This window comes from Lagopus muta, chromosome 21 (assembly GCF_023343835.1).
Source record: "Lagopus muta isolate bLagMut1 chromosome 21, bLagMut1 primary, whole genome shotgun sequence".
Lineage (NCBI taxonomy): Eukaryota > Metazoa > Chordata > Aves > Galliformes > Phasianidae > Lagopus > Lagopus muta.
Window position 1 is genome coordinate 3,158,100 of NC_064453.1, and position 17,291 is coordinate 3,175,390.

The 17,291-nt window shown below is 48.8% G+C and overlaps 1 protein-coding gene across 2 annotated transcripts in view; it reads right to left on the reverse strand.

Moving 5' to 3' along the window:
* RERE (arginine-glutamic acid dipeptide repeats) overlaps window positions 1-14,718 on the reverse strand; it is a 168,315-nt gene extending 153,597 nt beyond the window's left edge. For both annotated transcript variants that reach the window (XM_048967868.1, XM_048967865.1), the window contains exon 1: window positions 14,402-14,718. The gene's annotated coding sequence lies outside the window, so the exon portion shown is untranslated. The remainder of the gene's footprint in view (window positions 1-14,401) is intronic.
* Window positions 14,719-17,291: the final 2,573 nt, after the last annotated feature.

Consider the following 17,291-nt stretch of genomic DNA (forward strand, 5'->3'; position numbering starts at 1 on the left):
CTTTACAGAGACTTCTTCACCGTGGCTGCTCACAGCCCAGCACGCTCCTCTGTCCCAGCAGAGATCTTTGGATGGCCAAGCTATAAAACAATCCCACTCGGTTCAGAATAAGGCCCACCCTGCTTTACACCACAAGCCTCTATCAAGCATATCGCTGGGGTACAAGGCAATAAAATGGAAGTGCTCACAAGCCTTCCAATTGCACTCATGTTCCTCAAAGGCATGTGTGGGAGGTCAGCCAACATACACTCAGTCACACTGCAACCATTTCCTATAGTTCAATTCAAGAGATAATGGTATCAAAACACAACTGAAGAGAGAACCAAATGGGGCCCTCCTTATAAACGTTCCATCTTCAAGGCCCACTAACATAATTAGACCTTTTAAGGCAGCAAAGCTATCCCAAAGTTTGCTTTAAGAGACAGTCAACCTGTGATGGTCATCATCTGGCCAGTCCTCTCTCTCTTAAAGACATCTTTCCATTCATTTCCCTGTTTCTTTTTCCCAGATCTCTTAACTATCAGCCAGGTAGATAAAACGCTCTAAAACAAAAACAATGCTTTCAGTATTGACCTTAATTTACCTTCTGGAAGGCTAAGTGCTCCAGGAAGCCAAAAGGCACTTGAGCAGACTGTGACTGCAGCAGAGAAGTGGATGCTGGAACAGCCTGAACTCAGCTGTGTCACTCAGCTGTGACTGAGCTGACACAGTCACAGTCACAGCAGAGATTCAGGCTGCCCAGCATCCACTTCTCTGCTGCAAGAAGAAAAGGGAACAGAAAAACAAAGCGAGTGGGAAGGGGGAAATGTTCACAACAAAGCCAGGTGCTGGTGTCACTCAATTCTGCACGGCCACTGAGCTACAGTAAACCACAACACACACAGAATGAGCAATCTTCAGTGCATCTCAGAAACCCTGAACTATTCGCTTTGAGATAAAGCTGCCAAAACACACCAGTATGCAAACACGAGAGTCAAACAACACATCAGAAGAGAAAGCTCTGTGCTCTCAGTCATGTCATCTTACTGTGTGTTTAACCTGGGGTTGACAGCTGAAGCATGAGGCTTGCTGCATTCTTCTCTAGGAAAATAAAAAGGCTCTGTAACTTGCAGACAGAAACTTGGCTGGGGTTACTCTGGGGCAGCGTGGACCAGTCCTAGAACACATTTCCTTCTGGTTTAAATCTTTCACAATAAGAACGCAAACACAGCAGAATTTAGCAGTCTGTATGTTTTATAAACAAGACCCAGAGCTTGCAGTTGGACCTAAAACCACGTGAGGAGCTGCATGAAGCCCTTTGGTCTCAGCAGTGACACAGCAGGATCCTCCATCCCCAGCCATCCACATGCTGCCATTGGGGCAGGAGGATCTGTCACAGTGACTGCTCTGTGTCCTGCTCAATGTGAATGTTTCCTGTCCTAGGAGGACACTCTGACAGCCTTGTAAATCTCCTCTTAACCCCTCTGCTTCCCTAATCCTCTGGAGAAAGTATAAGAACATGTTTTTTTAGTATCCTGAACTGTTCCAGTGATACATAACTCACATTTGAGAGCTAACATATGGTTCAAACAAGCATCAGATTGTTACATGCTTTTCATACCAGCCCTGGATAATCCCTGGGTTCCCAACATCTGTCTTGCATTTGTGATATAATTACACATTTATTTTGCCTTTTACTAGCTAAGTTTCAAATATTGTTTACTTGATCCTAGGAATGGTTTTGCAGCAGCCAAGGGACATCCTACTCCTTATCACAGGCTTCGTTGGAGCTTACAGACATCTGCAATTCGCCTGCTCACAGATTCAACTAATTACAGAATACAATTGCTCATAGCATCTCCCTACCTACACAAACTCACTCTTCATACTCGATATGGGTCTAGACAAAAAGAAAACCAAACAAACATAGAAGCACGAACAGTTGTTCCATAAAAACTTTTTAGAACTGCAAGGGAATGAAGAGTGCACTGGAAGGCGAGGAGGAGAACAAGGCATCAGTTTTTAATGTACCACTAAGAGTTCGGTGTCAAGGCAGTGTCTGGGTGACACAACGTTGCAGCTGGTTTCATTTTCATGTTCTTCTGTTACGAAAACAGATTTTCCTTTTGCACTGTATTAAATACAGTATGCGTTTTAGAATCTCAACAGATCTCTAGGTCTTGCTAAACTTTAATGATTGAGAAGTTGTATTCAACATTTTACAGGCTGGAGGCGCATGATACACTAAATGCAGACAGAGCTGATGCTAATTTTGTTTTTATGTTCCCTGCTGACACATTCTTCTCAAACCTGCTCCATTTGGAAGACAGAATGACCAATACAACCAGCACGACTAAGTTCAGGCATGTCTGTGCTCTTCTTTCCCAACTCAAAGTTCAGACCTCCCATCCACAGCAGTTCCTCCACTGAGCAAATTGCCACCATGTGGTGACCAGGTAGCACGTCTGTGTTCTGCCCATCTGCATGAGCAGGAAAAAAAAAGTTCTGGTTCTAAACAGTGATGCATTCACCACAAGTCTTGTGATGAAAGCCTGCTTTTGGAGGAGGCTTTGTTTTTTAAACAGACAGGGATTGTGCTTTCACAGCACCAAGCAGAACAGCACCGACGATGGCTGCTGTGCGAGCTGTCGCAGCGAGCCCACGCACACCTCACTCCATACAGGACTTCTCAACGCAGTCACAGCAAACAAGCCCACATTCAGCGAGCTGGGCACGCGCCTCAGCCAACAGCAAACAGCAACCGCCATTATGGGATGGAGAAGAGGCCAAAGCTGAACTGGACGTGCTGTTAACACAGCATCTATTAGAACTGCCAGTCATCTCACATGCCTCCAAACCTGAGGTGTGGGTATCAGCACATTGGGGACTTGTGCTGAACTCAAGTTTCAGAATCATCATTTTGGAACAGCGGCCTCAGCGCCGCCAGCTCACAAATGAGGCACTGACCGCACGTGATGCATTTCTACAGCACCACATCCCACTGCATTCTGTGGGTTTAATATATCCATTAATGACTTGCCTGACCTGTAAGAATTCACCCCAAACATTACCTTTATGTATCAGCATAAACAGAGGCCATAAAACTCATCAGATCCTTGTCTCCTCTGTTTGTTTTCCCCTCGCTGTAGCTCCAAGTTCCACAGCCTGCCTGGTACCCATTATTAAAAGCTAAACAGGTGTTTACCCAAACTACCACCACTGTTTGTGAAGCATGCAGGAGCTGTTTATATCAGCACAGAATGGACGCCATTTACTTACACTGCTTTAGGATGAATGGGAAGCCCTAACAACGAAAGGCATTCAAGCGCAGCAACACTCGTTAATGTGTTTTGATAAGAAGAACCCACTGCATGCGTTAACACTGCATGTCACAGTCCATTCTGAACAGATCTAGATGCGTACCATCACACCCAGCATCCCATGCTGACACATTATCTAAGCCCAGGATTCCTTCTGCCTTCTCCACGAGGCCTGGCCCCAGCACTGAGGATTTATGGGCCCTCCGTAATTGAAGCAATCTTCCCCAGAATATGTTCATTAGCTCCACACTCATTTGTGCCCTCTGTGCCTTATGTGGGGCAAGGTTTGCCATTCCTGAATACTCTTCCAATCGCACCATTAAGACAATCACCACAAAACACAGAAACACCAAAACCTGAACGGCTTTAGAAAAACTGAAAGGGAAAACTACTAAATATCCTTTAGTATTATTATTATTACGATTAAGAGACAACCATTCCCAAACACAGCTTGGTTTGCTCAGCTACATCAGACTGAGAATTCAGATGCTTGCATTCTGCTTGTCTGCCATTACTGGGAAATTGAAGCTGAGAACAAACGCTGCGTAAGCAACAAATAATTTGACCACCATGCCAACAATCGCTTTAATCTCTTCCACTTCACCACTGATGAACCTTTTATGAACGTAATCTTCTAGAAGGTAACTGGTAATACGAGATAATCCCAGCACAAGTTTAATTAAAAATACAAACTACGCATAGCCCTGTGCTTACCAGCTCTCATTGCGAAAAGGCGAGAGCAGCAATTATTAATAGCTCTGTTAATCTGGCAAACTGAAGTGCACAGAAACGAGCTGGAGAAGCGTTCAACAGAGCATTTCACACTGAAAAATTAGTTTCCACAAATTATAATTTGCCTCAGTTTAAGCATCAGAGCAGCTATTTTTAAACTGCTGAACTGAAGCGTGCTTACAGAGTTACAGATGCGGGTCTCCCACAGAAAACCCAGCACAAGATTGCTCATTGTTGCAAGCTACCACAGAATGTAAGGGGGGGAAGGAGGAAAGCAATTTTCCTGCCCAAGTAACACAGGATCTGAGCTGTCAGACGCAAGTCAACACAGATTTCATTCAAGTTTGGAATGCCAAGAGCCTTATTTGACCAGACACAAAATACATTTGCTATTTTTAAAGATACCTCACGCCATCATTCAACCAGAGCCTGCAATTCATGGGGACCTTTCACATCAAAAAGCTCATCAGCAGACAGTCCCGTACACATTCAAGCACAAATATCCACCATGAGCTCCCAAGCTCCCCCAGCAATCACCCCACAGTTATGCCCTGCTCATCCAAACCCAGCCAGAGGCATTTCAAGCTGTATGAAAGCCTCCAGAAAGCTTTTCCTCTACTGATTTTTAGCACGGGCAGCGTGTCACACACAGTGCCAGCCACCAAGCCTGTTACTGATACGGAAACAGCCTCTCTCCTAACCCCAACCCTGAACCCTTTTCTCATCTCCAACTGTCCAACTCTGAGCTTCATAACCATTGCAAGTAACAACAGAAATTCCCCTGAAAAGCACAAATGCCTCTAACGAACAAAGCCAACACACACAGAATAAAGGTACCCATAAGGTGAGCTGTGACATCCTTCCCATTGAGGAGCAAACCGTCCAAACCAGTACATTTCTCCCATCAACTCCTCTTGGATTAGACTCTGCCACGACCAAAGGCCCTGTGTGGACTCCTTACACGCCATGAAAACAGCAAGAAGGCCCATGTTGGAGGGGAAAAATGATGTGTGGACAAGCTAACCAAATTAAACCTGGTGATCTAATGCATGTTTCTTTAAGCTGTGACACTTCACTGAGAACTAAATGCATTGTAAATATTTCTTCCTCCTACAAGAGAGCATCGAGTTTCAGACAGCCGAGTTAGCAAAACAGAAGTGTGGGCAGCAGTGCTGTCAAAAAAAAAATGCAAGGCTGTAACAGGCTTTGCCTTTCCAGGAATAGAGGCAACAAACAGTAACAGCCAAGTGCAACTGATGGCAACACAGCTGCTGGAGGGGCTGCGAGCAGAGCTGCAGGCATAGGGAGATCTTCAGGTGCTTCTCTTAGAGGATGGGATGCATTTCATCACCCAGTGCTGCCCGCTAATGTCAGGCATTTTGCACACCCTTATCTCTAAGCAGCTCCTCACTAATGTCAGAACCTCCAGCAGAAGCCTCTACAGTGCTCAGTCCCCAGAGAAGCAGAGGTTTGTTTTGATACCAGCTTACAGAAAAATAAAACAGAACACAGTTGTACCATGCTGTAGAGACAGCACTCACAGCCCCCCCTGACAGCCAACTTAGCCAAATTCATAAGTAATCAAATCACTACAGCACTATCAGCCACACACCATGCTCTGCAAGTTCCTCTAACAAACCCTTCCAGCAGCTACAGCCTTCTGAACAGAGGTGTGCTGCCACAGCTGCAGGAATCACACTGCTATGGATGGCCACCCCTCATTCTGATTTGTGCAAGCAGGAATAGGTGACCATGGGAATTGTCATCACCAAGGAAGTAAGCAGCAACCATCAGAGGGATGTGTATGAGATGCTACCCAAATAGATCTCCCCACGTTGATCTCTTACTTGCTAAGTTTACAGCACCTTTTATAACGAAAGCACAGCCTGGAGAGAAAGGCTGCCCAAGCTCAGGAGCACATCTAGCCATGCACAGAACAGACCTGGCTGGACTTCAAACAGAAGATCTGAGATCACAGAAGGATCAATCAGTTTTCTGCACTGCAAGTATTAATCTTTTCTGCTTAACCTTCGCCTCTGAAGCCCTTCCCTTCCTCTTCCCCAGGAATAAAAGGAGTATTTCAGCCTTCTGCACACACCCACTGAACCACGCACTGCTTGGTAAGAGCTACATTTAAATGAGATTCAGCTCACTTTCCTACGACCTGCTGAAGAAACACTTCCAACAAAAGCAAACACATACATGGCAAACCACCTTTCCCAGGCTGACTGATGGGTGACATCACCTCCTACCATCTCAAAAAGCTCATTCAACGTTTATGCCTTTACCTTTGTATACCTGAAAGCAAAATCCCAATTTCATTCTTTGTATGGAGGTGGAGAGAACGTTACTCAGGACGTATCCCCAGTATTGATTCAGAGCCTCTCTGAATGAGCAAGCAGTCAATTAGTAACAAGAAGGGGACTAAGTACAGGAGCTCTCCATTAGCAATACCTAAGAGACAGCCTGTTATTACAAAGCACAGCACTGCCTATTTTCTGCTAAAAACCCAAACAAGAAAAGCAGGGAGCATCTCCTTTGAAATGGAGAAGTATCAAACAGGTATCAAAGATGCATCACGACACAGCAATGCAAAAAGCCTAAACTCCCCGTGCTCCATCATTATTTCAGAGTCCTTTATATAAAAATAAACATCACCCCATGGAAGCTTTGCCACAGCACTGGTGTTCTGGGCCACCACCAGCATCTAAACTCTTCTTAAGGACTGCCACGCAAGCCTTCCAGCCTCTCTTGCCTACTTACAGCATGGCCATTTACCATCTTCAGGAACTGAATGCATGACCTAATTAAAATATCTGCGGGATTTAATACAGGAAACATGTTTAATTTCCAACAGGATGTTACAAACAAGAAGCATCATTCATTAAGAATCCTCCCAGCCCTTCTTCTCAAGGATATCTAACACGTGTATTAGGGCACTGGAAAATCCCAGCATGGAAAAATGTGAATGTAATTTATCAGGACTCAGAAGGCTTTGCTACACGTACACACTAGTAATTACCTTCCACATCATACTTACTAAACTCGTACTTTGGGACAAAAAGCTACGGAAGTAGTTATTGGATGAATAATTAGTTTAGGAAGGAGTGCAGGGCTCTCCTGAATTGAAGTAAGCCTGCATGGAGAGAAGCAACACATAATGAGAACACCAGCAGGGCCACTTTCATTTGTTTCATAGATTACAAAGTGAGACAACAAAATTCAACAACAAAAGGCCACATCGATTCAACACGAAGAGAAGCAGGAAATCATCCAATGACTTTTTCCCTCCACAAAATTGGGATTTATAACTGCTGCATTACCTGCACCATCGCCTCGTTGCTGCCTGCGCTCCTGCATCATCTGAAAGCTTTGATGGGAACGGCCAAACAGCAGCCACAAGTGCTCCAGCAGGTCAGAAGAGCAGCTGGATCCTACCTACCTCTTCTTTTCAAGAGCATATGGTAACATTTGTCTCAGCCCTCCACTAATCCAAATGTTATTCAGACCATCATCCAGAACCACGCATCGCAAAATCTCCCCAAATCCAAGAGACTGCATATAAACAGAAAAGCCCTAAATCTATTTTCTCTTTATTCAGACACTAGGCTGTTTTATTTTCCTCTGGGGCTTAGCAGAACTACTTGCATTACCATACTCCAGCCCACATTTCTTCAAAGCACTCTCGCCTTCCTTGGGTTATCCACATTTCACCCTTTTCTCTCAACTCCTTTGATTTAAGGCTTAACCTCTGGAACAGTCTCCCACTCTACACTGGCCAGCCAACACTACAGCAGCCATAAACCATCTCTCCACTGTCATCAGCTGAAAGCCCTCCGTGGCTCCTGCCCAGAGTTTAGCTGAATCAAGCAGGGAATATCAAGTTTACCATGGAAACTGCTCTGGAGAACAAGGGGGAGATTTCCTTCATTAACCACAGAAACAGGGGGCAGATCACAGCAAGCTTAAGAACCAGAGCACCATAAACCAGCCTGTGTGTGCAATAATAAGCAACTGCCATTTAAGTTTCAAAAATAAAAGTCACCAAAAATCAAACACTCAGCTCCAAACAGCCCTACGGTGAGCCACGTTATCCCTGCTGCCTCTCACCAGCTGGGCATTTGACTCTCAGATCTCCAAAAGCTCTGCTACCTTCATGTTCATGCACTGCCTGAACCTCACCTGAAGGGTTCACGCTGCAGGGCAAGCAATGTAATTCAGTGGTCAGAGGCAGGTCTATTAAGTTTCATCAAGTGAAAATGAATGACCTTGAAGACATAAATTAGATTTCTGCATCTCGCTCCCAGTTTGTAAAAATGAGGATTAAGCGTTTAAGTCTCCTGCACTGACCTCATTAGTAGATCTCTAATGGAGGCTGTGCGCTCTTTTTTATGTAAGATGTGCCATTTTGGCACACAGAGAACATGGAACAGAAGAGTTGGGAGCTCGACTACTGCTCTGCATTTTGATCACCTTCACTGCCTCTGGTTGATCCTCAGTCCCAAATGAACCAAATCATCCATACGCTTTTTTGAAGACCTGTAATTCTTAAACAAAAATATTTAATAACATCCAGCACAAAGCTTTTGATACCCCAACACCCTGTTAATAGTTCATTAATAACTGAACTTGTCATCTCTCTTCAAACCAGAGAATTAACTGCTCGCCTGCAATGCAGGGCAATCTCAGAAATACAGAGAATGTTCAGTGCTCAGAAATGGACACCACCATACAATTTCATTGTCTATTCCATCACAGCATCACCCCACAACACACAGCAGTGTGCCTATGGGAGCCCTCAGGTCTAAAACAGCTCAGCCGTGAGCTGGTGCTGCAGCACAGCAGTTCCAGAAGCAGCACAGAACAGACCCACCTCAGGCACAACTCTGCCCCAGTGTCCCCAACAGCAGCTCCAACACCACGAGTTCAATGCTCACATTTTGCCTCTCCTATGTCCATGCTTCCACCAGTTTCTCACTTTAAAAAAAACACACCTGACAGTCCCTCTTCACTACTGCACTGCCCAAAGCCCAGGCAGCTCTGGTTAAGGCAGCACCCAAGCCAGTTTGTCAACTCAGCAAGGCCCAGGCAGAACAGCACACACTGCTGACTCAAGGTACAGACGTTGAGGTGAGGTCCAGGGGTTACAGGCACTCTGTGCTGAGTGCCCAGAGCTGTTTACCAAAGGAGGGAAATAAGCAGGCTGCCTGAATTGGATGTCAGGGGGAAATTATTTACAGAGAGAGCGGTGAGGTGCTGGAACAGCTGCCCAGAAAGGCTGTGATGCCCTGTCCATCCCTGGAGGTGTTCAAGGCCAGGTTGGATGGGGCCCTGGGCAGCCTGGGCTGCTGTGAAATGTGGAGGTTGGTGGCCCTGCGTGTGGCAGGGGGTTGGAGATTCATCATCCTTGGGGTCCTTTCCAACCCTGGCCATTCTGTGAATTCTCCATGCCTCATCCCTTGGAGACAGATGGCATCCTGCATACACTGCCATTAGGGGCTCACCTTTGCCACAGAGCTGCTAGCACTCAGTGAGCTGCACTGCAACTTACTGTGCATTAACACACACGAGCCCTCGCTGCATTTGAGGCACAAATAGGTACAGGTTAAGTGCACAATGTGTGTGACCAGCAAACTCCCAAATAGATTCCTCCCCCTCTGTTCCCCTGCATTCAGTCAGCCTGCCACAGCTCCATGTACAGAAATGACTGCAGGATCAAGAGCTCACTACATAATATCTGCTTAAGAATTTAATACATATGGCTCACAAGGAATCCGAGATCAAATAAGATCCATCGACTCTAAATTTCAGTCCCTTCAGATCAATTAGCCTTACTACAGGCACGTCATTTGTTGGAGACTCAGAATAAAATCCACCAAGAGCCCCGCAGAGGAAAATATCTATGAGCACAAGGTGACAAAACTTCCTTTCTCCTCCTTTAACCTGGTTTCTCACAGGGAAAACAAAACAAGAAGTCCCTGCTCCCTCACTTCCTCCCCCCCACACCAGGAACTGCTGGTGCATAAATGAATTCCAACCCAGCCACCACGACAGTCATCTCAGCAATAACCGACATTCCTGAAAGTTTTGTGCAGACCAGCAAACGGATGGGAAAAAACCACCTAATTACATCCCCACTAAGGCATGGCCAGACAGAACCCAGCATTTACACTGGCTGGGCAGCCAGCAAGGCAGTGCATCCCTGCCTGCTCAGCTGCTACGAGGGCAGGGGAAGGAAGAAGGAACCAGATGCAGAAGGCAAACTTCAGGGCTCACGAGCTCAGCCTCTTGTAGAGGATTACTGGAACAGAAGCTTCATTAGCACTGCTGGTCAGGGAAATAAACACTCCCTACAAGCTTCACTGCACGCACCAGAACGCACCACCTAACGCTCTGCATTGTGAACTGGAAACCTGGCTGCACAGTTAAACAGGGCTGACCTGTCGGGATCAGGGTTAAAAATAACACCACAGTAACATTTTTTAAATATACTCAAGTAAGACACATTAAGTAGGAGCTCAAAACAAACCCGCCATCGCTTCCTGCCATTTTCCTCTGGATTTTACTGCCTCTCTCATTTCACTTCTGTAAGAACAAAAGGCAGAGTTGCAGGTTACCTGGTTTACAATAACTCAGTCACAAGTCTGGGATCTAACAGAAGCACGCACTGAGCCGACCTGCGTTTCCAAAGCTGCCCTTTTAACAGAAAAAAAGTTACTAAGCACAAACAACCCTTTATGCACGCATCCAGAGCAGCACCACCAGCTCCCACACGGCGCATTTCACACCCAAGAAAAGCCATCGCATCCCCATGAGCACAGAAGGACAGGAAGCCTGCCGCCTGCACCCGCATCGCTGTCACTTCCCTCTGCCACCACACCATTCTGGATGCTGGGTGAGCTAAGCAGCACGGGCATTCAGAAAATAAGCCAACTACTGAGATGGGGAACGGGCAGCTAATATTCCCACCTGTTTGGTTTGGGTCTTTTTCAGTCACTTACAGCAGAGCTTTGCCTCGGTAGAATCCTGAATCAAAAGGAGCCGGCGTAGCATTCGTATCTTGTTTGCTCCTTTGTTCACACATCAGGCTCTCTGAAAAGAGCAGCTGGGCACAGCCACCAGTGCTACAAAAGCTCGTGTACAACACCACAGGCAATTCAGCCTAAGGAGCATAAACCACACCGGGGTCCCTTTGCCCAGCAGCTCCATCAGCCCAAGGCTCAGCAGGACTTTCTGCCCAGCACCTTGCTGGCACCCAACCCCACCCAGCCCTGCAGAGGGGCAGACCGTGCACCCCCTGCACCCCTGCTGCACTGAGCCACCTCATGTTGGTGGAGCACAAGATCCCTTTCGTGAAGCTTTCAGAAAACAAACTCAGTGAACAAAGTTTTAGAAGGCTTTTTTTCCTTGTAACAGCTTTTACAATCCCGCTCTCCCCTTGTTGCTCGCTCACCTTATTTCAGGATGCTGTTCAGGATAACATCACAGTGCAATGTTTTCTACTCAGCATTATTTCCCTATAACCTGGAAATTAGCTACAAATCAAGCCCTGTGCCAGCACCACAGAGCACAGTGTGCTGCTGGAGCTTACAGTGTCCTTAAATATGGCAGGTAATGAAATCAAAGCCACCCTCAGGCAATCTTAATGTACCAACAGCTCTGCTGAGAAGATAACACAGGTTCTGCTGTGCTATTACAGAGCCTCTAACACATACTTGCAAAATTCTATATGCTCAGAGCACATTTTTTTCCTCCCACTCCCAAAAGTGAAATAACTTCTTTATGGGCAGAACAACGGCCCAGTATGGCTGGAACAGAGATGCATTCTGCAGCTATGATAGTACATTTAAAAATAGGATGTTATTTTAAATACCAACTAAACAGCAACACCAAAATAGCATTTTTCTTACCTAAGCTGTAACCAGCATTAAGAATTACACATACAATCTCTGCTTGCAACTGTGAACGCTGTCAGTTACTGGCTTCGTGCTGCAGCAGCACTGAGCCCATTCCCACAGCTCCACAAGACAGACTTCTGCAGCACACCAAAAACCCACCAAGGTACAACAAACTCCTGGATGCAAGGAAATAACCATCAGTTAACCCAGCTATGGAACTGCTACTGAAGGCAGCTCTATCTCTCCAAACTCCACTTACTGGAGAACTGCACACCATTTAGCACAGGGACAGCAGGGCTCTGCCCAGATGGAGCTCTCTCCCTTGGTCACACCACAGCACAAACTTAATGCCACTGGGCTCAAAGCCACAAGAAGGCAGCACAAGCTCTGCACTGTGCTTCCTTCCACATGCGCTCAAATCACAGCATCTGTGCTGACAGTGGCTTACAACACCAAAAATATTGCTAGCCACAACAAATCCATGGGCAATTCCCTATTTGAACCAGGTAGGGAAGCTAAAGAAGAAAGACACCTATAGCCAGGGCAGAGTTGGAAATGACTTGGACGGCTCATGGTGCAGTCGTTGCCCCACTCAGCTGTGACAGCCCTGCTGCCTCCTCTCCAGGCTTTACCCAGAGGACCCAACAGCCCAGCACATTTTCCTCAGCACTCACCATTTCGTTCCCTCTTTGCACACCTGCCTGGTTCCCATTACCCCACATTGCCCAGGACAGCCCCATGCTGCTCACACCAAGGCAGCTCCAGCCCTCCCCTTCCACAGCCTCAGCACACGTTGCAGTTGTTGTTTCTAGAGATGCTGCCAAAAAACAAGCAGCATTAAGCAATCAAGAAAGGAAACTGTCTACGCTGAAACCACCTTCTGGCCTCTGTGCACTTCCTTCAACTTCCATCATCCCAATGTGTTTATGGGAAGTGTTCTCCCCTCCAGACCTGCACCCAGAGCTCAAGAGGAGCAGTTTCCCATTTCAGGTCTCTCTCTGGGGATGGGGGACATGGCAGAGCATGAGAAGAAGTTGAGAGGTGTCGAAAGGAGCACTCTGAGCCTCACCTCGCGTGCTCCCTCCTCTCTTCATGCTCACTCACAGAGAACGGAGCCAGCACCAGGAGGGGAGGAGGGAAAGCACACAATGTTTTGGCATCCTTCAGCTTCTCATTAGCTATTTTGGCTTTTCACAAGGTTACCAAAAGGCCATTCTGGAGAAGGAGGAAAGAGGTAGGAAATGCTCCCTGCTCTCTGTCTCTGCTCAAAGGAGAGGAGCTCTGTCTGTGCGAGCACAGTCCCAAACACAGCAGTGCACCGCACAGAACAATGAGCTCCAGCCCGGGCATTGTGTGCATCCACCTCCCTCCTCCCCTCCGGCACTCAGCAACCAACAACACGAGCCCTAAGATCGCCCTCATCTCCACCAGCCCCAGCCATAATCCTGCAGGACCAGCTCAGGGAGGGAGGCCGAGGGAAGATGTATTTACCAGAAGTGCTTTTATTATTATAGAAACACTGCCACCCCTCTCAGCCACCACGGATTTCTCAATCCTAAGGGAGCAGCACACACAAAACCAATGTTTGCCTAGTAATGCTAGAACTACAGAAAGCATTACACATCACCCATCCATCCGAGTGTTCGATGGGAGCCTTTTACAACGCATATTTCTTTTAACACAATGTTTGCTTTTAGCCGGGTGAAAGCTGTATTTAAGGCCATGCTACGTGAATGATGTCACCTGGGTTTGCTGTGGGTAAGCCGGACCGTAGCAACGAGCTGCGGACGGGGCTGCCGGCACACACACAGCACCGATCCGAGGCAGCGGTCAGCGCCGCGGGGCGGCAGTGGGGCACGGTAATGGGGCACGGCAGCGGGGCGGCTCAAACCCCACGGCCGGGCAGGGAAAACTCCGCGTGCCAAACCCGTAACCCGGCACGAACTGCACCCGGCGTGCGAACGTAAACCCGAAGGAAGGCGCCCAACAATGAATCACATTGTTTTCCTCCGGCGGCCGCTTCCAGCGACGAACCCTCCTCCCCCCCAGAGCCGCCCGCATCCCGCTACTTCTGATCCCCGGCGGCTCCCGTCGCACTTCGGAAAGAGAACAACGGCAATACGAGGCCCGGGGAAGGGCGGCTCTCCCCCCGTTGCGGGACGTGCCTTTCTCCCTCTCGCTCCGCTCCCCGCAGCGCTCCGCGGCACCCCGCGCCTTCCTTTGTCTCCCCTCCCCTCGCACCGCCGGGCAACTCCGGCCTCTCCCGGGGAGCCGTTCGTCCGCTCGCTACGGCCGGCGGCGAAACAAAACAGAAAAAAATGCACCAAAAAAAAATTAAATTAAATTAATAATTTAAAAAAATTAAAAAAAAAATAGAAAATAAAACAATAGAAAAGCAAAAGGCAGCCGGCGAAGCACCGCGTTGCCCCCAGCCCGGCAGCTCCACCGCCGGCCCTCCCCGCGCCCACCTACCTCGGCGGGGTTACACCATCCGCGGCGGCTCCGGGTCGCTGCCGGGACAAAGCGGCGGCGGCGGCGGGGGCCGCTGCGAGGGGAGGAGGAGGAGAGGAGAAGGCGGCGGGGAGCGGCTCCCCTCCGGCTGTGGGGCGGCGGTCGGTGGGGTCCCCGCGCGGTGCCTCAGCGGCGGCAGCCCAGGGGCATCGTCACGGGGAGAGCGGGAGCGGGGCGGGGGCCGGGCGGCGGGCTGGGGGCGCACAGCCGAGCGCTGCCTCCGCCTCTGCCTTCCTTCCCTCACACACGCACGCACGCACGCAGCGAGCGGGCACCCAGCAACGCAGCCAGGCCGGAGCCGCCTGCCAGTATTCCGCATTCCTATTGGTGGAGAGGATGAAACACGTGACCCGGCAGGAAACCGGGACCAATCGCGGGAGTGAATGGAAGTGATTTAAAAGAATAGGGGGAAGGCGGCGAGGGGGGGCGCCGGGCCGGGCAGAGCGGAGCGGGCGGAGCGGCACAAAGCCGGCCTGTCCCCGCCCGGCACCGGGACTGCAGGCCGGGTCTCGGCGCCTCGCAGTCCCCCGCCCTGTCGGAGCCGCCTTCACGTTAAACGCCTACGAGCGCCGCGCAAGGCTGCGCAGCGGTATGAGGAGCCGGGGTTAGGCCGCCCCGGTGCAGCGGCGGGGTTTGGAACGGGAAGGAGCGCTGCCCGGCCCCGAGCCCGACCGGCCTGGCTGCGAGCATGAGGTGTGAGCGGGGCGAGGCCTCACCGCCCTCACGGCACGGCCGGCGCTGCCCGGGTCGTTCTTCGAGTGTATGAACAGTTCTCAGCTTTGCGAGTAAAGGCATTTCGAGCGCCTCCAGTGAACGCTGAACCGGCATGGAGCGAGGTGTCAGGGCTCTGCCACGTGCCTTTGTCTGGCAGAGGCTGCAGCCTGCCAGGCCTCGTGGGCTGCGCTGCTGGAAAGCTGAGGTTGTGTGTAACACATCGCTGGGTGCAGCAGTGATGGTGCTTCTATGGTGCTTTGCTTCTCGTGGTGCTGTGCTTCTTATGCTGTGGTTGCAGCAAGGATGCTGTCAGAGCAATTCCCAATTACTGCGCAGCAATTAATAAAGCATCCGGTCACGCAGGAGGCTCTCAAGCTTCTTTGGCTCTGAGCTATCATGCTGTCACTAAAGATAGCTACCTGTGCCATCAATAGAGCAAACTTGTTGTTTAACCTTAGCCTTAGCTTTCATCTGCAGAATGCAGGCCAGCAAAATAAATCACATGGCCATAAAGGAAGTCACGCATTCTTCCCGGGGAGCTGAGAAATTTCACGTGGAATTACATCTCCTTCTCGAAAAAGCACCAGGATCTGTCAGGATGGGTTTTGCCCTCAATTACACTCATGTAACCCCAACTGTTTGCTGTCTCTGTAAACTGCCTTCATGGCTGATTCCAGTGGTATCGCAGGAGAGACGTTTGAGGCTGTTAATGTTATTGCCTTTAGCAGAGGAAACTCTTTTTACCCAGGAGAAAGGCACATACAAGATCTGAGGTCTGCACATCAGAGGAATTTAGCTCGTCACCCTGGGCAAACAGGACAAATTTATCCCTGGTGTAACTTCAGGGACATTTCCACCAGAGGTTGAGACACAGAGTTGATTGTGTTCTAATAACTAATTTAGATAAGTGTCTAAAAATGCACATCAGTTAAATGTCTGACACAGCCATTTTGGAGGCTGTGCTTTAGCTGTCCTTGATAGAGGCTGATTCCATCTCTCCTATTTTCTCTGCTAATTACAATTTCACGTTCCTTGGTCTCTGGATGTATGCCTTAAGAGCTGTACAAATTGCCACAACGGCAGGCTTGCCTTCAGCTCTCTGCAGCCACCATCTCTGTGACAGCAAAAATTCTCCACAGCAGCCCCTCCTCCCCCCCGCCAACCTCCAGGTGATCATTTGGATGATAGATTTTGTTGTTAAACAAAAATAAGCACGTTTGGGGGGGGCATTTCCTCTTATGTGGATGTTGTGTAACTAACATCTGTGTCCTCCTGAAATCCTCACAGGCAGCTGAAGTGCAGGAGCAGGTGATTATTCACAGCCAGTTACAGCAGGCAGCCCCACATCCTCATACCACGCACAACTGATCCAATTATAAGTTTGCTTCTTAGCTAGAGGATTGTTGCAGGAATAGCACTTGGAGAGTTTTCTTTGGCAAAGACGCAGCCCTTCCTGTGGACAATAATAAACAAAGCCACAGACCTTGTCCTGTAATCTTCTACCAGCTAAAGTGGCACGAGGTTTTAGTCAACCCGGATGATCAAGGAAGATCCAAACGCTGCAGAGAGATCACTGTCTCCCTATCTGGTGGCTGCAGACTCACACGGTTCACATCCCTCTGGAGGGAGCTTGATGGTGAAATTACCAGGCATACCCTACATGTAAAATACTTTTAACATATATGGATTGTCTATGTGAGATCCTAGCAGGTCTCTAACAAGGCATTTTCTGACATCCTTGCAACGTTTCGTGTCTATCCCCTGGCGCTCCTGGGAGGTACAAAAGTGCTGATGCAGAGAAAGGCTAATTGGCTAAATCCACACAGAGACTTAAATTCCAACATGCTACATAAGGTACCTACACAGAAAATGTTAATCCTCAAAATCCTGTTCCTCACCCCTGGATATTTCTAAAGATCTGATGCAGCAACATTTCTGCTCCCTGAGTGCGCCGGATCCGAAGCACTGCTTCTGCGGCCAGCTGGAAATGCCTCTGCCTCAACTGCAGGCGATGTCACACCACCCTCCCATTGGCATTCCCAGCCCCACGGGGGCTGCCTGGCCCTGCTGCCTGCTCAGGGGGCCGTGCAGCCTCTGTCTTGTGAGGGCATTTGGCCAGGAAAAGGCTGGAGCATCG